This window comes from Heptranchias perlo, chromosome 19, assembly GCF_035084215.1.
Source record: "Heptranchias perlo isolate sHepPer1 chromosome 19, sHepPer1.hap1, whole genome shotgun sequence".
In the NCBI taxonomy this organism is placed as follows: domain Eukaryota; kingdom Metazoa; phylum Chordata; class Chondrichthyes; order Hexanchiformes; family Hexanchidae; genus Heptranchias; species Heptranchias perlo.
In genome coordinates, this window is record NC_090343.1 from 15,486,902 (window position 1) to 15,510,720 (window position 23,819).

Consider the following 23,819-nt stretch of genomic DNA (forward strand, 5'->3'; position numbering starts at 1 on the left):
TAGAGATAGTGGATGCATTGGTTATCATCTTCCAAAAATCCATAGATTCTGGAATGGCTCCTGCAGATTGGAGGGTGGCAAATGTAACTATTTAAGAAAGGAGGGAGAGAGAAAACAGGGAACTACGGACTTGTTAGCCTGACATCAGTAGTAGGGAAAATGCTAGAATCTATTATAAAGGATGTGCTAACAGGGCACTTAGAAAATAATAATAGGATTTGGCAGTCAACGTGCATTTACGAAAGGGAAATCATGTTTGACAAACCTATTGGAGTTCTTTGAGGATGTAACTAGTAGACTAGACAAGGGGGAGCCAGTGGATGTGGTGTATTTGGATTTCCAGAAGGCTTTCGATAAGGTCGCACACAGGAGGTTGGTGAACAAAGTTGGAGCACGTGGAATTGGGGGTAATATACTGACATGGATTGAGAATTGGTTAACAGACAGAAAACAGAGAGTAGGAATAAATGGGTCTTTTTCAGGTTGGCAGACTGTGACTAGTGGGATACCGCAGGGATCGGTGCTTGGGCCCCAGCTATTCACAATACATATCAATGATTTGGATGAGGGGACCAAATGTAATATTTCCAAGTTTGCTGATGACACAAAACTAGATGGGAATGTGAGTTGTGAGGAGGATGTAAAGAGGCTTTAAGGGGATGTAGACAGGCTAAGTGAGTGGGCAAGAACATGGCAGATGGAATATAATGTGGAAAAATGTGAAGTTATCCACTTTGGTAGCAAAAACAGAAATGCAGAGTATTTTTTAAATGGTGAGAGATTGGTAAATGTTGATGTTCAAAGGGACCTCAGTGTCCTTGTACATGAGTCATTGAAAGCTAACATGCAGGCACAGCAAGCAATTAGGAAGGCAAATGGTATGTTGGCCTTTATTACAAGAGGATTTGAGTACAGGAGTAAAGAAGTCTTACTGCAATTATATAGGGCCTTGGTGAGACTGCACCTGGAGTATTGTGTACAATTTTGGTCTCCTTACCTAAGAAAGGATATACTTGCCATAAAGGGAGTGCAACGAAGGTTCAACAGACTGATTCCTGGGATGGCGGGATTGTTGTATGAGGAGAGATTGAGTAGACTAGGCCTGTATTCTCTATAGTTTAGAAGAATGAGAGGTGATCTCATTGAAACATACAAAATTCTTACAGGGCTCGACAGGGTAGATGCAGGGAGGATGTTTCCCCTCGCTGGGGAGTCTAGAACCAGGGGTCATAGTCTCAGAATAAGGAGTAGGCCAGTTAGGACTGAGATGAGGAGAAATTTCTTCACACAGAGGAGAGTGAGGCTCAGTCATTGAGTACATTCAAAACAGAAATCGATAGATTTCTAGATATTAAAGGCATCAAGGGATATGGGGATAGTGCAGAAAAATGCTATTGAGGTAAAAGATCAGCCATGATCTTGTTGAATGGCGGAGCAGGCTCGGGGGGCTGGCTCCTGCTCCTATTTCTTAAATTCTTATGTGGTACTTTATCAAATGCCTTTTGAAAGTCCTTATATACATCTATTGCACTACATTCATCAACCCTCTCTGATACTTCATCAAAGAACTCAATCAGTTTAGTCAGACACGATTTGCCTTTAACAAATCCATGCTGGCTGTCCATTATTAACCCATGCTTCTCCAACTGATAATTAATTTTGTCCTTGACAATGTCTCTCGAAGTTTTCCCACCACTGACATTAGACTGACTGGCCCGCAGTTACCAGGTTTATCCCTCTCCCCTTTTTTGAATAGAGGTGTAACATTTGCAATCCTCCAGTCCTCTGGCACCACTCCCAATTCCAAGGAGGATTGAAAGATTGTGGTCAGAGCTTCTGCTATCTCCACCCTTACTTCCTTCAGCAACCTAGGATACATCCCATCTGGGGGACCAGGTGACTTGTTAACTTTTAGTGATGCCAACCTATTTAGGTTCTCAGCACAAGATTGCCTCCAGTGTGATATCAGTAGTCATTGGATTGATGGTTTCATCAGATGGATCATAATGATGGCTTGTATGAAAAACGGAAAAATTCACATTGATGAAGAAAAGGAGTGGAGTCGAGGCACACGATTAAACTTTTTGCCTTTAGCACTCCCAGCACAGTGCTTTGTGCATTAGAAGCACAGGTTGGGACATGAGTCACATCCCCAATTCATAGTATCATTGTAGGTACAGCACAGGAGGAGGCCATTTGGCCCATTGTGCATGTGCCAGCTCTTCAAAAGAGCTTTAATGGAAGGAAAATCATGGACCTTCAAATCTGGCATGTGCCTGGATTCCCTGTATTTAATGTACTGTTGGGGATATTCCTCACTTTAATTAATACAAAAGTTCACCTGAAACTAAAATGACCTTCCGCAGCAATCAGCATGCTTTGCAATATCAAGACTTAGAATGAATGATTTAGAGAATAAAACTGTAACATATCTGAATGCCTTGCACTTCAGTAAGAGACTGAATCAAAACAAAAACTACTTGGTCTGCAATGTTAAAGATTGATTGATTTCTACTCATCCATCTGATAGAGCCACTTTCTAGAAAAGGATCAAATGCTATCATCAGAGTACAAGTAACATTAGAATCAAAAAGAAAACTAAAAGCAGGATATCTGAAAACAAAATCTAAAATGTTGGAAGTACACAGCAGGTTGATTAGCATAGGAAAGAGAAAAATAGGTTCAGGTTTCAGTGTTCACCCTTCATCAGAACATTGCCATTCTTTTCAATTAACTTAGCCAATCATATAGTGCAGATTGAGGCCATTTGGCCCATCATGCCTGTGCCGGGTCTTTGAAAGAGCTATCCAATTAGTCCCACTCCCCTTCTCTTTCCCCATATCCCTGCAAATGTTTCTTTTTCAAGTATTTATCCAATTCCCTTTTGAAAGTCACTAGTGATTCTGCTTCCACCACCTTATCAGGCAATGCATTCCAGATCATAACAACTCGCTACATTAAAAATTATTTCCTCATCTCCCCTCTGGTTCTTTTGCCAAATTACCGTAGAAGCTTTCTTTTTTGGCAATGTGCTTTAAATTATTGATTCTCCAAACTGAACAGTTGTTCTTTAGCTCTTAAGACAGCACAATTTTAATAGAATACATAACAATGCTTTTGCAACAGTGCATTAACCAACATTATAAATGTTGTTCTCCCTTGTAACTTAGTTCCAATATACAGCACTGCCATTAAACATTGTGAATTGAATAGTACTCCATTTTACTGATTTGCACAGGGCAATTATTTTTCATGTTGTGGCAAAAATAATCATTTTAATGTTGTTCTTAACCTTTCAACTTCCAAATGTAAAGGAATTTCAAGTATTTAATTTCAAATGGTATGAATAGCTTAAAAGGGAAGAAGAGACTAGAAGCAATTTTTTTTCCATTTTACTACTCCCATTTTACACATTTATTAAAATATATCAAAAATCAGATGGACAGTCTTCGAGTTAATTCAATTCAATTTGGATCAATGATTCACTGCATTTGTTTGAAGTAGGTCCTGTTTTCCCAGTGGGAGCTCCAGGTACTAAATACCAGCTGTGTCTGCAGTAGATGGAGTATTAATTACATTCTGCAGCACATACAGTTTAGATATCAACAACTGCAGAAGGATACAAACAGTTATTATTACTGTATATGGACTCGGGATAATTTAATATTCTAGGCACAGTGTAAGGGCTTTGCAAATGAAAATGACATGAATTGTAATCATTTAGCCTTTCTCTCTGCTGTATGCTGCAATTTAGGCTTTTATTCTATTAAATTGGGATAATGTCTACAGGATAGCCCTTGTATAACATCTTGGTTAATCTTGGGGTCTGGTTTTACAACCAGTTCATCCCTAAGGACCATACAGAATAGCATTAGTGACAAAAGGGTTTGGGGTAGGTCTTGACTTTGTGTGATAGTGTAAAACAGGTGTTAGCGAGTTGGCAGCTCATTTTACATCTCTCCCAATCTTTATTTATTGGGAAATAAAAATTGGGAGATATGTAAAATGGCTGCTGACTTGCTATCACCCGTTTTACACTGTTACACAAAGGCAAGATCTACCCCTGTATGTTCCAATAGCCATGGCTGGTGGCACAGGAATGGAACAGATGATCGAGGACTGGAAAACCAGGCGCAGATCCACACAGGCAGAACTGTGGCAGCTTTACACTGACCGCTATCTTTCAGGCGAGAGCTTCATTTAATTACTAGAATACATTTAAATTAAGCATGTACTTGCTTAAAAACTTTAACTCTTTAACATCTTCCAGTTCTGAAGAAAGGGTTTTGACCTGAAACGTTAACTCTGTTTCTTTCTCCACAGATGCTGCCTGACTTGCTTAGCTTCTCTAGCATTTTCTGTTTTTATAACAAGTATAGTGGCAGGATGTCGTCCTTTCAGCATTTTTATTCTATGCCTGTATAGTTTGATTAAAAAATCTAAGGATGGCATTCATTGAAGCAGCATTGATTGTCAGTCAGTATGCTTAAGATGGAATTATTCAAGTTATGAATTCAAGGAGGCAACTATTGAAAAGGAAAATAGAGTTTAAAATCATGATGGAAATTGATTCCAAAAGAAGAGCAGCATTCTTAAAGCAACCACTCCATACTTTTATCATTTTTTAGTGCTATGGCGTATTTTTACAATTCCTGACAGTACGGAGATCGATTTCTTGGTACACCCAAGTAATAATAGCTGGAAGCCTTTGCCTTTGCTTTAAAGCCTTTGATTTTACAACAAAGGAACTACAGCAATTTATTATTAAAGAAACACAAGCCTGCCAGATTCATGAATACATCCACAGCAATAGTTAGTTATAGAAGGATTTTAACTTTTATAGAATATATATCAAAAATAAAATTCAAAGATGATATGAAAATGCAAAATGGAAATAAACACCTTTTTATTCATGGTTTTAGTATCTTGTTTTATCTATTATGAAGGTGCCCAAAGGCTGACATTATTGCTGAACTGATAAAATGTCCCAAATCACTTCTTTGAAGTCAGAGTGCAGACATTAAAATCCATCAGTGATATATTTTAATGTGTAAGACAGAGCAGGATAGAAATTCCATTCCTTCGTGGGGCAGAATTATGGGGCAAGCTTGATGCTGGAACTACAATTTCTGGTGGAACCCAGATCCACTAGGTTTCTGCCCGATTAACAACTGCAGGACATTCCGATAGAGAAGAGGCAGGCGCTTCCTCTGCCACCTCACTTACACTGTGGCAGCAGTTTGGGGCTACCCTGGGCATCCCAACAGGTAAGCCTGTGATAGGCCAGGTGAGACCTAGGTCTGCTGAAAGTAGGCATAGGTTCTGTTCAGGGCCATTTGTAGGCCGCAGCATTGAACAATCCCTAGAGGGATTGATTACTTTTACAGACTGGGGCTTTCTATCATTGTTAATTAAAGTTTAAAAATTTAGGCCCATCTAATACTTCAGCTTGATCCAGCCTCTGTCTCCCCATCGTGGATTGATCCAAGATTATAATGTGTCTATAGGGTTGGTGCCACAGAATTTATTCCCTTACATCTGTCTTCCCCCCACCTCTCATTGCAAATAATTTTTTGATATATTTTCATGATGTTCAAGTGAAGTCAGGAAAAGTCATATGGAAGCAACATGAAGAAGCATTATCAACTGTTTATTACTTCATTGGTTAAATGAAATTTATTAGATATAGGTTCCTTTGTCACCTTCCCTCCATTTGAATTGAACTCAGCAGTTCTGAATCTCCCCTGGTTGGCCTTACTGTGACGATTCATCCAATTTTTTGCTAAAGATCACAGGATAGAATTTCTGCGGAGGTTCTCCCAATTGTTTGCGGTAATTTCGATGTATCTGGGGTTTCCTCTGATGTTCCACTGCAATTACTGGAATTTAGAAGATTAAGGAATGATTTGATCGAAGTTTCCAAGATATTAAGGGGATCTGATAGGGTAGATAGAGCGAACTATTTCCGCTGGTTAGGGAGTCTGGGTCTAGGGGACATAGCCTAAAAGTTAGAGCCAGGACTTTCAGGAGTGAAGTTTAGAAAACACTTCTACATGCAAAGGGTGGTAGAATTTTGGAACTCTCTTCCGCAAACGGCAGTTGATGCTAGTTCAATTGTCAATTTTAAATCTGAGATTGATAGATTTTTGTTTAACCAAAAGTATTAGGGGATATGGGGCTATGGTGGGGATATGGAGTTTGGTCACAGATCAGCCATGATTGAGTGGCAGATCAGGCTCGAGGGGCTAAATGGCTTACTCCTGTTCCTATGTTCCTATAGTGGCCGATTAGAAAAACGGCTGTAGAAATTCCAGGCACACCTCTTTGAATTATTGCCTTTTTTTGGTCTTCTCGTTGATACATATAATGATACATATAATTTTAAAAAGATAATGGGCCATAATTTGCTGTAGCAGAGCATGCTGTTAGTTAGACTTGCCCTTGCCCATTTAGGTTTTTACATTTTTTGCGCGGCAAGTTGCTGAAAGTGTGAGCTGATAATGGTGCAACGAGAGAAACAGAGCATCTGGGACCTGAATGAACAGGGCAAGCAACCGTATATCTCATAAACCAAGTAGATTGAAGGATTGAGAAATTAACAGCGCAAGAACTGAGAAGGAAGTGTAAATTGAGTGGGTGAATTCAATGTCAAATCAGGAAGAGAAATAAAGAGAGGGAAAGAAAGATTGAATTAAGAGAGAAAGAAAAAAATTGACAGAAAGGAAAAGTAAAAAAAAACATTTTTAATTTTAAATTTGACATTTTTAAAATCTCCAACAATCATTAAAACCTGAAAGAATGAGACTCCACACATGTAATAGTTAATTTTCAGTGATAGAAAGGTTGTTTGGCAGTAATTAACATTTAACACTTCGTTAAAAGGATACTTGGACTGAAATGGACCAGACTTAACTTTATGTGGCGAGGTTAGTCTGTATCTACCTCGCAAATACAGGAACCTCATGCCATTCAATAGATTTCAATAGTGAGCCAGACAGCAAGATGCCGTTTTCCCAAAGCTAATGACAGAGCGGCGCAACTTGGACAGCAACTTTTGGATATTTGAGTTTATCCGCGCATCTGCCCCTCGCCTGAAGTTGCTGTAGCATTTGCGCATAAGTAACGGTGAGCGCCATTAGCCTCACTGTTATTTTGACAGGAAAATCTGGGCCATTGTTGCAGGAAGAGTCTACACCCAAAATGTTAACCGATCTATTCTCTTTACAGAGTTGTAGTGTATGTCCAGCATTTTCTGTTTTTATTCATGATAGTAATTTTTATTCTCATGTTTGAGGGAATTAATACCATGGAGATTTCACAATCAGGAGAAATAGGTATAAACAGCTCCAGTGCTTAATGGCCATCCATTTATCTAAGACTACGGTTGCCATAGGGATGTAGAGTAGGAAGGTTAAGGGTTATGACAAGACCAGTCAAATGAAATAACTACGCTTGCAAATGTGTTCCAGCAAACTTAATAGGAGGCCTTCATGCAAAGCCTACAGGGAAATAAAAGAAGCAATACAAATATATAGCGGTGCGCTCACAGACTGTCTCTCCGTGCGGTTTTCAGGCAGCCGGCCATCCTCTAGATAATGCTAACGAAAGGCCTGCTCCATTTTGAGGGCTGGGCCTCATTAACATATGGCTGGCGGGCCGCGGATGGAAAACAAGTGCCCCGGGCCAACCCAATATTGGGCTGCCCAGCCAAACTCTGGGCCCAAATAAAGGTAGGTCGGGTGATTTGTTCTCATGAGAGGGGGACCTGGTGCTGCAGTGGCCTAGATTGTTTTTGTGGAGCCCGGAAAAGCGCTCCTGCTCCTGGCCCCTCAAAAATATATTAAAACTTATCGTCTGAGCTATTCCGGCTGAACGGCCAGCTGAAACTGGGCAGAGTGGCACAATGCATGTACTGCTAAGACCAGTTTAATCCTTAAAATGGCAATACGGTCCTATATATCACATAGGACCCTGATTTGCATATTACAAGGCCCTACTGTTGCAGGAAGAGTCTACACCCCACACAGGTGCAGGCATGGCTCAGTGGTAGTACTCTTGTCTCTTAGTCAGAAGGTTGTGGGTTCAAGTCCCACTCCAGAGATTTGAGTACAAAACCTAGGCTGATATTTCAGTGCAGTACTGAGGGATGAAATGTTAAACTAAGGCCCTGTCTGCTCTCTCAAGTGGATGTAAAAGATCTTGGGTCTGAAACTACTGTATTAAACTTAAATAAGGGCAATTAAAAAGGAATGAGAGTGGAATTGGTTAAAGTGGACTAGATAAACAAATAAGATGGTGGAAAAGCGGTGGCAAACATTTAAAAAGATATTTTATGACCCGCAACAAAAATATATCCCTGTGAGGATACAACATAGCAAAGATTACTGGTAAGCCCGAAGATTGGGAAAACTTTAAAAACCAGCAAAGGATGACTAAAAGAATAATAAAGAGGGAGAAAATAAATTATGAGAGTAAACCAGCAAGAAAAGAAAAACTGAGAGTAAAAGCTTCTAATGTATAAAAAGGAACAGGGTAGATAAAGTAAATATTGGTCCCTTAGAGGATGAGACTGGAGAAATAATAATGGAAAACAAGGAAATGGCAGAGGAATTGAACAGATATTTTGCATCTGTCTTCACAGTAGAAGACACTAATAACATACCAATAATAGTAGAAAATCAAGGGGCAAAGGGGAGGGAGGAACTGAAAACAATCATTATCACTAGAGAAAAAGTATTAGGTAAACTAATGGGTCTAAAGGCTGACAAGTCCCCTGGACCTGATGGTTTGCATCCGAGGGTCTTAAAGGAAGTGGCTACAGAGATAGTGGATGCATTGGTTGTAATCTTCCAGAATTTACTAGATTCTGGAAAGGTCCCAGCGGATTGGAAAACCCCTATTCAAGAAGGGAGTGAGACAGAAAGCAGGAACCATAGACCAGTTAGCCTAACATCTGTCATTTGGAAAATGCTAGAATCCATTATTAAGGAAGTAGTAGCAGGACATTTGGAGACTCATAATACAATCAAGGAGAGTCAACATGGTTTTACGAAGGGGAAATCGTGTCTGACAAATTTATTACAGTTCTTTGAGGAAGTAACGGGCAGGGTGGATAAAAGGAAACCAATGGATTCAGTATATTTGGATTTCCAAAAGGCAATCAATAAGGTGCCACATAAAAGGTTACTGCACAAGATAAGAGCTCATGGTGTTGGGGGTAATATACTGGCATAGATAGAGGATTGGCTAACTAATAGAAAACAAAGAGTCGGGATACTCCTGCTCCTATCTCTTATGGTCTTATGGTCTTATAGCACTATTTGAAGAAGAGCAGGGGAGTTCTCCCTGGTGTCCTGGCCAACATTTATCCCTCACTAAAAACAGATTCTCTATTCATTATCACATTGCTGTTTGTGGGATCTTGCTGTGTGCAAATTGGCTGCCACCTTTCCTACATTACAACAGTGATTACGCTTCAAAAATACTTTGTTGGCTGTAAAGCGCTTTGGGACGTCCTAAGGTCGTGAAAGGCGCTAAATAAATGCAAGTTCTTTCCTTCTTTCTTACTGCCTCACTCAGGTGGGTGCTCCAGCCGCCGACTGGTAGGCCCATAAAAAGATTGTGTTGGCCACATTGGCATTATCTGGTGGCCATGCAGCATGTTCTGCCATAGGGCCACCTAAAAACCACTCCGAGGGAAAATCTACCCCATTATTTTGCACCTGTAATAAAATAGTTTTTTTTAAAGAAAGTCAGAACTGACCTGGGAGCTGAAATTTACAAGCAGTAACAGCTGCCCTCTGACCTCAGCAGATTTTGAGTAACTAATATTTTCTAGGTTTGCTTATTTAGAGCAATGTGGGACACACCAGCGTGTCAGCTAATCATCATAACTGTGCCCCAGAACTCAAACTAAGGATGTGCTACAATTTATTCAACTGTTTAGAGTATCATGAGGCACATAATATGTAAAGAAGGTATTTAACCTGTTTGCAATGTATTTATTTACTCTGCTTTTAGTTTCCCCTACAATCGCATCCTGTTTTGCATCTGAGCCTGGGGAAACACAAAAGGAAAGTATGTGATGTAACCCTGTTTGGTTAAGATTGGTTCCCCAATAAACACATGTACTAATCTTCCATTTAGACTCAAAGGTCTGGATTTTGCTCCTGATTTTAGCAGCAGTAATGGGGTGATTGGGAGTGAGAATTTGGGCAGGGACCTGTACTGCTGGATCTCCACCCATTGTATAGCCCAACAAATTGTCCGCCAGACATCACAATTAGGCGATAATGACGGAGCGATTTCATATGTCACATTTTCTGTCATCATTGCCTTGTCACCATTTGATGCTAGAAACTCCAGAGCAGAACAGGAGAACTGGCCTCCAACATTGCTAGGTTCTGTACAGCATGCCAGAGCCTTTAAATGTCCAAAGTAGTCAGTAGAATCAATGGAGGGAGCATCGTTGAAGATCTGTACATTTTGTCACTATATTGAAGGCTGCAATTTGTTTTTTAGATTGTCTGCCTCTTTAAACTGCCGTAAGCATCTGATTCCTACACCAGCAGTTATTTCCCACTCTCCCCAGTGATAAACATTAATCGTGTGCTGTGAGAGAAAAGCTGTAATATTACTGTCTAGCTGTTGTTGCAGAGGAAGCAGATAAGATTTGTTGATGTTGGGGGGAGAGCTGATATTCATTTGGTTAACATGCTAATTTGTTTACCAATAAACTTTTTGAAAAATGCATGAGAACTGGTTCACTATTTCAGTTAAGAGAAACTGATAAAAGTAATACCTTTTTGCCAAATACAGTGGTCAGGTGGATTGATTGACTGACAAGTGTCTTTAACAGACTACTTCATGGAAATTTATAGACCAAGTGAGTTTACACTACCACCTGCTGATGGCATCTGTGTAAAATGGTGTATTTTAAATTTTAAAGGAAGACCTCCTTCACGAATAAGCATTTGGCAGGCTTCTGTTCCATATGTCTGTAAACATGCAAGACAATGTACTGCGCGTCTCATTGAAATACATCATTGCATGATTTTCACATGATATGTTGATGGAAATAATGCACTGCTATTATAGAATAATACAAATTTCAGCAAGGAAATTTTTCAGTCCATTCTCACTATCTTTTTTCCTGAGGACATTGTCCTTAAATTTTATTCATTCATGAAGATGTCAAGTCGATCTCAGTGGAATGAAATACTTGACGATTGAAATTTCCTGCAGATGATCAAATGGAACAGATTCAAGTCACCTACAGTACTTGTCATTATTAAAATGCAATCACAGATCTGATCATCACAGCAGGAGTTGATTCTGAGGTAGGGGGCCCAGAGAAGTAAGGCATTATCACTTTGATGTAGCAGACAAAGGAACAGCACACATGTATTGAGTCAACAATTAAGAATTTGGTGTTCTGCTTTTTCTTAAAGAAACTTAATGCTCCTTGGACCAGATCAATGAAAGCAATAAAAGCTTCATAAAGCTATGGTATTATTTCACATGTTTTGCATGCAGTTCTAGGATCAAATAACACCCATTTCTGTATAACTGAAATCAGCCAGGATAGTGCAGCTGGTGAGTACACTTTGTATATTTTCAACACTTTTTTTCACAGAACATGATATCAAGTGAAAAAAATGATTAACCGTTAAGATCAGTTTTGAAATGTACAGTCTGGGTACATAATCATCTCGACACCATGGGCATGATTTTAACTTCGAAGTCCGGGTGCATTGGGGGCAGGGGGGCAAACAAAATCATGCATTTCCGGAGCTGGAAGGAATCCCGGTTCCAACCCACCGAAAAACACGCTCGACCCAGACCCATCTGTGTGCGTGTGCGGTTCACGAACCCAGAAGTCCCGCCGGCAATTAAAGCCGGCGGGCCGATATTTAAGCTACCAATTAAGGTAGTTAAAGTTGTAGAAATCGTCATTAATGTTGTTAATCATGCTGGGAAACGATTTCAACACTGCCTCAGGGTGTTTCCTGTGCTGTGTGAAGCACACCATGGGAACGTAGGCAGGTTGCAGCCGGCAGCCATTTGGCCATTTAAATCCCTATTTGACAGATGGGGATAAAAGGTCAGTAATTGCATCAATGCACTCAGTCCTCTCAGACAAATTTTTGGCAGGGAGGTCTTTGTGTTTAGACTGAAAATTCTTGTCTCGCCCTCAGAATTGTTCTGTTTACACATATTTAACTACTTTTTTCCTCCCTCAAACTGACAACATCAGGATGGAGGGACGCAATGGCTGCATTCACCAGTACATCCGCGGAGGAGGAACATCACCATCCTCAGCAGGCACGGCATGCACTTCCACCACTTGCAGCTCCACAACACAGAAGTGCGCCACAGGGACCTGCACAAGAGCAGAGAGGGGAACAACAGAGGGACCGACGTCACAAGAGGCACTACCCTCATGAGAAGGTCTACAGACCAAGGCTGAGCTTCCTGGACCCCTCTGAAGAGCAGTGTCTACGAAGGCTCAGAGTGAATCGCCAGGTGGTCGCAGGCATCTGCAGCCTCCTCTATGTAGAGCTGCTCCCGGCTGGGCCTGGTGGCATAGCATTGCCCGTGGCAGTTAAAGTGACCACTGCCCTCAACTTCTTCACCTCCAGATCACTCCAGGGCGCCACTGGTGACATCGCCGGGGTCTCTCAGTCGTCTGCCCACAGGTGCATAAGACAGGTCACCGATCATTTGTTTTGCAGGGCGTCCCACTATGTCAACTTCCCCATGGCCGACCTCAGTCAGACAGAGAGGTCAGTGGTTTTCCACTCTGTGGCAGGCATGGGTACAGGGTGCAATTGATTGCACGCATATAGCAATCCGAGCACCTCCACACGAGCCAGGACTGTTCATCACTCCATCAACGCGCAAGCTCGTTTGTGACCACTGGAAAGGATTTCTTCACATGTGAGCCAGATTCCATGGCAGCTGCCATGATTCATTCATTCTGTGGGAATCCAACATCCCGGCCCTCTTCCACGCACCAAACAGCCTTAAGGGCTGGCTCCTTGGAGACAAGGGATACCCCCTGCACACGTGTCTCATGACACCTGTGAGAAACCCCATTAGCGAGGCACAGAGTTGATACAACAACAGTCACATTGCCACCAGGACTGTCATTGAACATGCGATTTCAGTGCTTGAATGGGTCTGGGGGAGCGCTTCAATGTGCACCATCGACAGTGGGTAGAATTATAGTCATCTGTTGTGTCCTGCACAGCATAGTGCAACAAAGAGGGTTACCGGTTGATGAGGCCCCATACCCTCATCCAGCATCCAAATCTGCCATCAACATTGTGGAGGAGGAGGAAGAGGAGGATGAGGAGGATGATGCGGAAGAGAAGAAACCCATCAGCAGAGCAGCAGTTCACCTGACTGCCCGTGAAGCCAGGAAGTCACTAATATTTGAACAATTCTCATAAGGACTTCTGTAAAGTGAGAACAGTCCAGTCCTCAGACCACCTGGAAAGATCAGCGCCAAAACCAGCCCCCCCACCCCGCACAAAACAGTCCTACAACTGCACATACACGCACTGGGTGGCATCAAGTCTCACTGTTCATGATGAAGCACATGAAAGTGCGCTATCATAAAAGGCAATCAAGAATGGGCAAGACATGGCAGTAGTGGTGAGAATTATAACATTTAATGTGAATTTAACAAAAACCAAATATAAATGAAAAACATGACAGTCTGTCAGACACCCTTGTGCATACCCTTTGTGATCACAAAACCTTAGCCTTTCACTTCCTACTATTTCTACGTGGTGTATCCCCAGTGGCTGCAGCAGAGGTAGTGGTAGGTTGCTCACATTCATGCCCTGACTGTTGAGTTGCTTTTGGCCTATGCCCTCTGGGTTTTGGAGCCAGTAAGGACCCCGCCAATGAGTGCTCCACCTGCACCTATGCAGGGGCAGACTCGGCCACCTGGAGAGGAGGCAGCATTGTGGGTACTGGTTGAAAGGGAGGCAACGGGTGAGACGTGGGAGCGCTTTGAGTGGTGTCCCCACTTCCATGTCCCCTTTCACCATCATCCTTCTCCTGGGCCAAGGCGACATCACTCCTACCACCCTGCTGGACAACAGTTTGGAGGACATGCGTGATGCCTTGGAAGCCCACTTGTAAAGTTTCTGTCTGCCTGTTTAAGGCGGCAAAATGTTGTTCACCCTGAGTCTGCATACCCGTTGTTAGGGCCTGAATGGACTCATTTGTGAGCCGTGCTTGAAGCTCAATGGAGGCTAGACTTCTCTCCACCGCAGACATTCCCGCACTTACCTGCGCCACTATCTCAGGCATTCCCGCATGTACCTGTGCCACTAATGCAGGAGTTGGACTCCTCCATCCTCTGCGCTATTGTGGAAAATGCGTGTGGCACCTGTTCCAGTACCTCACAAATATGCTGCTGTCCCTCGATCGTTCTTCTTTTAAAGGATGGCTCCCAGGGTTCAGCATCTGCATCCAGCTGAGCAGAGCATGGAGAGGAGTGCGCCCACTGACGCGGACTCTCCACAGCTGCCCCTGCCACTAGTGTCTGCTCATGCTCACTTGTGTGTGGTGACTCGCCAGGTGCCAACCCAACTAACTGACTACTAGGACCCACTGAGGTGTGAGTATCTGCGCTGGTGGAGTATCTGCGCTGGTGGATGGCTCACTATGATGTGACGGTGCGCCCTCAGAGGCTGGGAGCTCCTCTGAGGAATCGCCGTCTCCTGTCACTTCGGTCGCTGAAGGGCCTAGAAGAGAACAGAAGGGAATATTAAGCATCATCACAGATGTGTAATGTTGCGATGAGCATACCGAGGAGTTCAACATGCCAATTATCTTTAACATCAATTCATGTTTTGCGTGATGAATGTTAAAGTTGTGTCACCAGGTGTTTGTGGGGTGCCAGTCTTGGCATCCTCGACAGACAGACACTCAACGGTGTGGCTGATATGCAGGGCCTCCTCCTCCGCCTCTGTGAGGACCACTATTTGTTGTGGCCCCCCTCCAGTCCTAGCCCTCTCCCGTGCATTTTGCGCTCTCTTCTACAAGGGGACAATGTACAGACGTGTGAGTGAGTGAGGGTGAAGTGGTCAGCCGATGAATGCATTGCTTTGGGTGAGGCTGACCATGAAAGAGGGTGACTATCAGACAAAGACATCACTTTGGATCAGGATTGGGGTGTGTGGTAGTGGTGCATTCACAAATGGGGAGGTGAGGAAGTGCAGGTAAGTTGAGGATGAGCCTTAAGTGGGTGTGAGGAGTGATGTGATGGAGTAGTCTTGGCAGTGCAGAATGATGTGGGGGGGGAGGGGTGGCGGTGATGTGCGACACGGAATGCAGGAGAATCAGTAAGTTTACTCACTTTTGCTGACCTAGTTAGATCTGGACCCAGGTGCGGGAGATGTTGCTCCTGCTGGTGACCTCCTCTGCCACCTCGAGCTAGGCCTTGTTGGTGGCAAAGGCAGGACGCTTCCTCCTGTCAGCCAGGTAGAATATTTTCCTCCTCCTCCTCACCCTGGCCAGCAGCACCTCAATTTGAGGCATCACTGAATCTTGGAGCTGGCTGGCCCCTCTGCTGTTCCATTCTGCGTGGTTGCTGCTTGGTGCAGCAAAAGCCAATGATGCAATGGCCCTTTAAATCCAGACACTCCAGCTGACAGCAGGTCATGTGGGTTTGCAGTACGCCTGCTGTGCAGCTTTCAGACGGCAAACCCAGAACCAACATTAAGGGCCATCAATTAAGTCGCGATCGCGTGGGGGCCCATAAGTTTTTATTTTTCGGTTTACCCACGTGCCCATTGACCGCTCCCCCCCCCCTGTTATCCCACCAGCATTTTAAAATTGTGCCCCATATCTGAGTTGAAATCACACTGCAAAAATAGTAATGCTTGTACTGATGCATTTTTTGTGAAATTCCATTTTCTGCTATTTAAATAACCATGCTTGTAAAGTCTATATTTTGAGATTGTTCTACGGTTCTTTGTAATCCAAGACTAAATGAAAAAGAATCAATTTCTTAAGGTTTGAAACAACATTATACGCAGCATCATTCGGTACTTCAGCCTTTACATAACAACATTTCATCTTGCACTCTTCTGGCTTCAGTCTTGATCAAGCCAGTTGGCTGATTACATTGCTGGGTACAGCATGTTAAGGGAATATAATATACACTCAAACTGATAACAAAGTATTCTTTAATCGATGGGCACCAAACTCCTTACCTCAACCTGATTTGACAATTGTAATTTAAATTACCATTCATTTATTTTAGTTCGCACAGAATATGTGTCACTGTTAATGATGTCCTCCTCCTTGTTGGAGATGCACTTATGGATGGTTTGGGCAAACCCCAAATCACTATGGGCCTGATTTTAGCAGGCCTGCGGGTTTCCGGCGGGTTGGGTTTCGGGTGCGTGGCCTCCGCGCCCGGTGAAATTAGTGGGTTGCCCGCGCGATCGTAGCAGGCAACACACTAATTGGATCCACTTACCTGCTCCTCCGGGGTCCGCGCTGCTGGTCTGCGCGTCGGGCGGGCTGCGCATGCGCAGTACGATCTGTCAGTTGGAGGCTCTCTAGTTAAAGGGGCAGTCCTCCACTGACAGATGCTGCAACCAATGGAACAAATTACAGCATGGAGCAGCCCAGGGGGAAGGCTGCTCCCAGTTTAATGATGCCTCACCCCAGGTATCATCAGATGGGGTGAGGAGGAGGGGAGGACAGAGATCTTCCACCCGGCGGGCGGGAGGAAGCGGCCTGCCTCTGCCACCAAGAAGGCCTGGCTCGAGGTGGCAGAGGGGGTCACCTGCGCCACCAACATATCGCCCACCTGAATACAGTGCAGGAGGCACTCCAATGACCGCAGTAGGTCAGCCACAGTGAGAACACGTAGTCTTTCCCCTACACTCCGTCTGCCACAACACTGCCCCCACCCCACATCTCCTTCGGCACCACCAACACTACTCTGTCACTTCACCCCTCATACCCACTCAAACACCATCCTCATCTTACCTGCACCTACTCACCTCGCCAGTACTCACCCTGCCACTAACACGCAACCCAATCCTCATACAATCTCATGGCTCTATCCCATACTCACCCTCTCGTGCATCTCCCTCACGGCCAGCCTCACTCAACCTGCCACCACCTGTGCTGCAGCCACAGGGCATGCATCACATATGTGCAGTAGGCAGCATAAGGCAAATGTGTCTTGAGCATGAAGGGGATGCACAAGGGTGTCTGAGGGTTTGCCATGGGTGTTACCTATATTGAATTTCAGAGCAACAAACATCACACATTATATTGGCACCACCACTGCCTCCGCGAATCCTGTCTGTTGTGTCCAATAATGCCCGCTCCTGGGTATCACTATGAGGACCCACCACTGATGCCACCCATTGTGTTACTGCAGAGTGGGTGTAGGTGTATTTGCAGGGCTCGTCCGCGCAGACGACTGAGAGACATCGGCGGTTTACCCGGCTGCACCCTGGAAGGATGCGGAGGAGAAGTTGTGGAGGGCAGTGGTGACTTTGGCAGCGACAGGTAAGCAGATGGTGCTGGGGCCAGCCAGGAGCAGCTCGGCATGAAAGCGCTTGCAGATCTCCACGACTACATGTCGAGTGAATCTGCGCCTCCGTGTGCACTGCTGCTCGGAGAGGTCCGGGGAGCTGCGCCTCGGTCTGTGGACCCTGTGGCGAGGGTAGTGCCCTCTGCGATGCGTCTCTCTCTGCGGTTGCCCTCCCTCCTGCTGTGCAGGTGGGCGTGCAACAGCACCGTGTTGGGGGGCTCCACGTCTCTGCGGCGGACGGCGTAGACTGCGAGGCTGCTGGGGCTGGTCATGCTGTTCGTCCTCCGAGGGTGTCCACGCACCACCCTTCTGGCAGGTGTTGGTCTGAGGGGTTGTGCAGGGTAGGTGGGTGGTTCCTCGGACTGGGGCTGCGGTTTCGCGTCGGTCTGTCCTCTGGCTTGGCGGGGGGTGGTGGGGGGCAGGGGTTGCCCTATGTGACGCGGTGGCCTCCTGCGTGGGTGAGGGCTGTCCCCCGTGGAGTGCACCTTGGCAGCTGCCACAGGCTGCTGGCTGCAACATGCCTGGTTGGAGAGAGACTGTTTCCCCCAGTGTGTGAAACACTCTGCGTTGAAGGTAAAATCCCACACTTCCTGTTTTGACAGCTGATTCAGCTCATTTAATGACCTCAACAAGCAAGGCAAGTACACTCAAGTGGAACCCCGCTGGCTTTAATTGCCTGCGGGATTCCCACCAGCGGGGGCCGCACACGCAGCCCCGCATGTCATCGGGAAACCCGGAAGTGGTCGGGATCGTGGCGCGATCCGGTCACGTGACTGGATATCAGGATTTTCGGGGCCCCCCCCCGCTGGAAACCCACAGGAAACCCGACGGTAAAATCGAGCCCTATATCTCAATAATCACCAGTCGTACTAAAGGGGACATTCAGTAAGGGAATGTCTCTAAATGTTCATACTATTGCAAGGTTAATTCTTTTGTTAAAATAATGGACAGACATTTCATACAAGCTTGTTAAAGTGTATGAAACTAATATTGCAAAGAATGTTTTAACCCCCACAATTATTAATAGCTGCCTAATGAATCAATGAAGCTAATTATTCATTCCATTTGTCTCTGAAGCCAAATATTAAGTTTCAAAATTTTACATTGGCTAGCTTTTACTTTTATAATGATCTTATTTTACATTGGCTAGCTTTTATTTTTATAATGATCTTATTTTACATTGGCTAGCTTTTATTTTTATAATGATCTTATTTTACATTGGCTAGCTTTTATTTTTATAATGATCTTATTTTACATTGGCTAGCTTTTATTTTTATAATGATCTTATTTTACATTGGCTAGCTTTTACTTTTGTAATGATCTTTTACTTTTATAATTATCCTGTAAAATTAAATTTGAAAAAACCTCAAGAACATCGAGAATCATCGGAACATAGGGACAGAGGAGAATTAAAACATGGGCAGAACTCCCTCTGTACTGCACTGAAGTGTCAGCCTGGATTATGTGCTCAAGTCTGTGAAGTGGAAGAGATGCAAGAGTGCTCCCATCGAGTGAAGGCTGTCAGTGAGTCAAGGCGCACTCTGTGAATATTGCTCAAATAGCTGAGGGTAAAGCTGAAAGAGACCTGGGAAAGTAAACATAATTCTAATTATGGCCAAACAATGCAGAGCAGCAATCAACAAGCTAATAGGATATAGAACTACCCGATGTCTAGAGGGGGCAACCAGAACAGCTGTAGCAATGGCTGGTTTTGGGGAGTCTGGAGGAGCACTCCTGCTCCTCGCGTCCCACGGTAATGAAGGGGAACTTTCCTTTGGGATCCTTTTTGGCCGGGCTACCAACTGGTAGTACTCGAAGTGTGCATGGTACACGCTCTGCCCATTTCAGTCAAAAAATGTTAATCCGGGTCATGTGTACAGAAGCTGGGGCTGTTAAGGGGAGATTTAATAGAGGTGTTCAAGATCATGAAGGGTTTTGATAGAGTAAATAAGGAGAAACTGTTTCCAGTGGCGGAAGGGTCGGTAACTAAAGGACACAGATTTAAGGTAATTGGCAAAAGATCCAGAGGTGACATGAAGAGAACATTTTTTACGCAGTGAGTTGTAATGATCCGGAATGCATTGCCTGAAACGGATTTGGATAAATAATTGAAGGGGAAACATTTGCAGGGCTATGGGGAAAGAACAGGGGAGTGGGACTAATTGGCTAGCGCTTTCAAAGTGCCGGCACAAGTACAATGGGCCGAATGGCCTCCTCCTGTGCTGTATGATTCTATGACTCTATGATCTTGCAGCCCTAGCTGTAATCTGACCTTTTCCGGCCATAACCTTGCTTTCTCCAGTCTCACCTTAGGTCCCTCAATTGCTACAGATAACACGAAGGGATTCAGTTGCATTATGGGGCTGATTTTTACTCATGAATTAATTTTTAAAGTTTTAACAGTCTTTAATATTTTATGTGTCCAAGCTAGTAAACGAATTTGCCAGGCATAGTGTGTAATAATGTCAACCACCATCCCCTGAGAATTGAATGGGAAGGAGCGAACTGATCTATGGTGTGCAGTGCTGCAGTTGCAATTAAATGTCAGTCTATGGCCTCGAAATGATGCTATTGGATAATATTGTACAAAAGTTTAATGTATTCATATAAAATTCTTCTCTACACAATTAGAGCAGACACACTAACCAATGTATTTTAAACAGGCTTTTGCCTCCACTGCGCAGTTTCTTCATTAATGTCTCTGTAATAAACACACACATGCAGACAAACATTACAGCTAGTATAAATGAATACAGTAATTTTTGTATTTTGTACAATTTTCTGATATAAGAATTCAACTGTAGTACTGACACACTTCTTGAGTGTTTCATTGTATCCTGTGTCAGCTTGGCTCTGTTGGTAGTACTCTTACCTCTGAGTCTGAAGGTTGTAGGTTTAAGCCCCATTTCAGGATCTGATCACATAATCCAGGCTGTCACTTCAGTGCAGTACTGAGGGAGTGCTGCATTATAGAAGGTGCTGTCCTTCGGAAGAGATGTTAAACTGAGGCCCCATCTGCCTGTTAAGAAAGATGTTAAAAATTCCATGGCACTATTCGAAGAAGAACAGGGAGATCTTCTAATGTCCTGGCCAGCATTGTTCCCTCGGCCAATACCACCAAAAACAATAATCATTCATCTCTAATTGTAGGATCTTGCTGCTTGCAAAATTGTACCAGAATTTGCCTATGTAACAACAATCATTACATTTCAAAGTAAAGTGAAATGTCTTCAGATATGTTATAAGATGCTGTATAAATGCAAGCCTGCTTTTCAGTGAAAAGGTCATCTGCAGGGGTCACTGGTTTATAACAACCAAATACGTCAAATTTGGATTTTATTGATGGAAAGTTGGCATTTTTACAGGTCTTCTGGGAAACTCGTTTCATGGGTTCTGTCGATTTTTCCCTGAAAGAAAAAAAATCTGTAGCCTTGATCATCCATGTTCAATGAGTTAAAAGTATCCCTTTGAAAAAGCTCAAACATGAAAACACAAACTTGTCAAAACACCCACGGGTACCTACAATCTATAGTCTGATGTTAATGAATCATGTAGATACAAGCTGTTCACCAAGGAAATCTTCATCCCTACACAATGCTTTTTGTCTTGTTAGATGTCTTGTGCATAGAATCATAAAAATGACAGCACAGAAGGAGGCCATTTGACCCACTGCGGCTATGCCAGCACTTGCTTGTCAACTGCAGCTATCAACTGCAATCCCTTTCCAGCTCTTTCCCTTACCCTTTTCAGTTACTTATCCAATTCTCTTCTAAAGAGAGATGTTCCTAGTCTGAGACTGGCCATTTTAGATCGCCCAGGCACAGCAAACAGAAAAATTGAGATGGGAAGGGGGGGGTGGAGATTAATTTAAATGGATGGAAAATCAGACAGGCTGCGTTACTGGTATATGCTGCTACTTGTCCAATTTTCCTGTATTCATCGTGCACAGGCGATTCAGTACACCTATACGCAGGACCAGAAAGATCTCCTGTAGAGTCTGTGCCTCAATAGCCACTTGTGGCAAAGTATTCCATGTTCTAATAACCCTCTAAGTGAAAAAAACATTCTCCTAACTTCCCCTTTCATTCTGAAGATAATGTTCTGTACAGATTAGTAAGTATACATTTAATCCTGTTTTATTTTTGCCATTTCATTTTTATATCAAATTATTAAATCGAATGACCACTTCTAAGAATGATGTAACTGCCATCATCTGTATTCTGAAATTCAGTAAACAGCATTAATCATTCTGTAAGAGTCTCAGTGACCTATACCAATTTGATCAGATAGAAAATGTCTTTACATCAGTTCTCAAATGGTTTTGTGGCTCCTGACCGCACAGTTTCATGAATGCCAACCTAGAAAGCCAGCAGGAGCTGATCAACAGCTTCAAAAAAAACTTGGCACAGCCCTCCAAGAGCTATCAACCCAAGAATTACAACATAAGAAAATGAGTAGCTCTACAGCTTTGTAACATAAGCAGTAGGTACACCAGACATTCCTTCATCTGTACTGGAGGAAAAAAAGCATAATTCTTTTAAAACAACTTGGCACTTTTCTCCCACTTCCACTCAGCTCAAGCCAGTACTCTTCTTCCAACCTCTCCCTCATTCCTCCTGCCCCTTACAATCTCGCTGGCTTGCTTCTTCCCACCGTCTTGTGGCACTCTTCTTCTGCCCTCCAGCTCATTCTGGCGCTCCTTTTTGCCTTCCCATTCATGCTGGCACTGACCATTCTTCCCCTTTCCCAAGCACTGCTTCCAACATTTGTCCCCTTGCCTTGCATCTATTTCCTGCTTCCTTCTTCCCTTCATTGCCATCCATTTCCCTCTCAATTCACTGTCCTCTTCATTGCCAATCATTTCCTTCCTCCTTCCCTCTGTTAGACTGCCTGCCTTTTGGTGTCCGCTGGACATGTGAGGACTTTGGGCGTGACCCATTTGCCTTTCAACCGGAAGGCAACTGCTGGCCAGGCACCTTCTCCCCTTAATGCTTTGAGCGCAGCTCCGATAAGTCCAGGACTTGTCAGTGTTAAATTTTATTTCCAGGGAAAAACAGAATTGTACAGAAACCACCTAGACTGAACTCTTTTTTTAAATACAATTTGATTATCGTCAATTAAACCCTTCAGGTAAAAATGTTACCCTATGAGTGCTTGAATAGCAATTCATATCAATGTATCTTATCAATTTAAATTTCAGAAACCAATGAAGCTCAGGCTTGGTGGTTTTACAGCAAAGACAAAAGTGCTTGTAATTATATTTGGGGTAAATCACATGTCTGCCCCACCCCCCCCCCCCAAGCACTTTGTTCTGAAGATTTTTTTTCGTTCATGGGATGTGGGCGTCGCTGGCGAGGCTAGCATTTAGATAACAAAGGATTAAAGGGTTAACAGCGAGCCTTGAGAGGGAAAGATCTTAGTTCATCTTGTCACTATGCTGTGACCTTTAATATTTTGTGCAGATCTGAATTTAAATTCTTAACACCAGTTGATCTCCTTCTTGTACCAACACCTTTCCAGTGAAGGCTGCTCTGTATCTCTGTGAAGCTACTTTTGCGTAAAAGAAAGATTTGCGTTGCTACCACTGACGTGGTCCCGAAATGCATAGTCATCTGTTTAAAAAACAAAGAAAAATGCTGTGGCCTTTCTTCAGAGCCTCGGATGAGTTAAAAAAATACATTTGTAAATATCCTCTCAAATTAAAACTGACACTTAAAAAAGAAACAATACTGCAATGGTGCAGCATTGAAGGGCTAATCGCCTCTTGGCTCCTTGGACTCTGAAAGATCTTGAGGAAAATAAGGGAGTAATTAACTTTAAACACAGTCTTGGGAAAGACAGAATTTAAGCTTGCCCATTTTAATTCAAAAGAGTGGCTTTCTCCTGGACTTGTGTAATTTAGGTTAAAAACTCACATTTCGTTAAATTATTTTTATTTTGGACTGGTCATTCTTGTTTTCCACCACAGTCAATCACAAAATCAAAGAGCGTAGGCAGTCTCCTGACCGCTACTGCATTTTAATAATTTTAAACAAACAGAATCACCTCAAAGATTTTGAAGGCCCTAAATCAAGTCAAAATTAACATACTCTTGACAACTATATTCACACACTCATACACCTTAAAATATCGATTCCTGTAATGGGTTATGAACTCAGAGAGTGCCAAATTTTACGTGATAATCCCAGGTCTCGAGCTCCAGGAATATTCACATAGTTTAAATAACTAGCTGTCTGCAGTG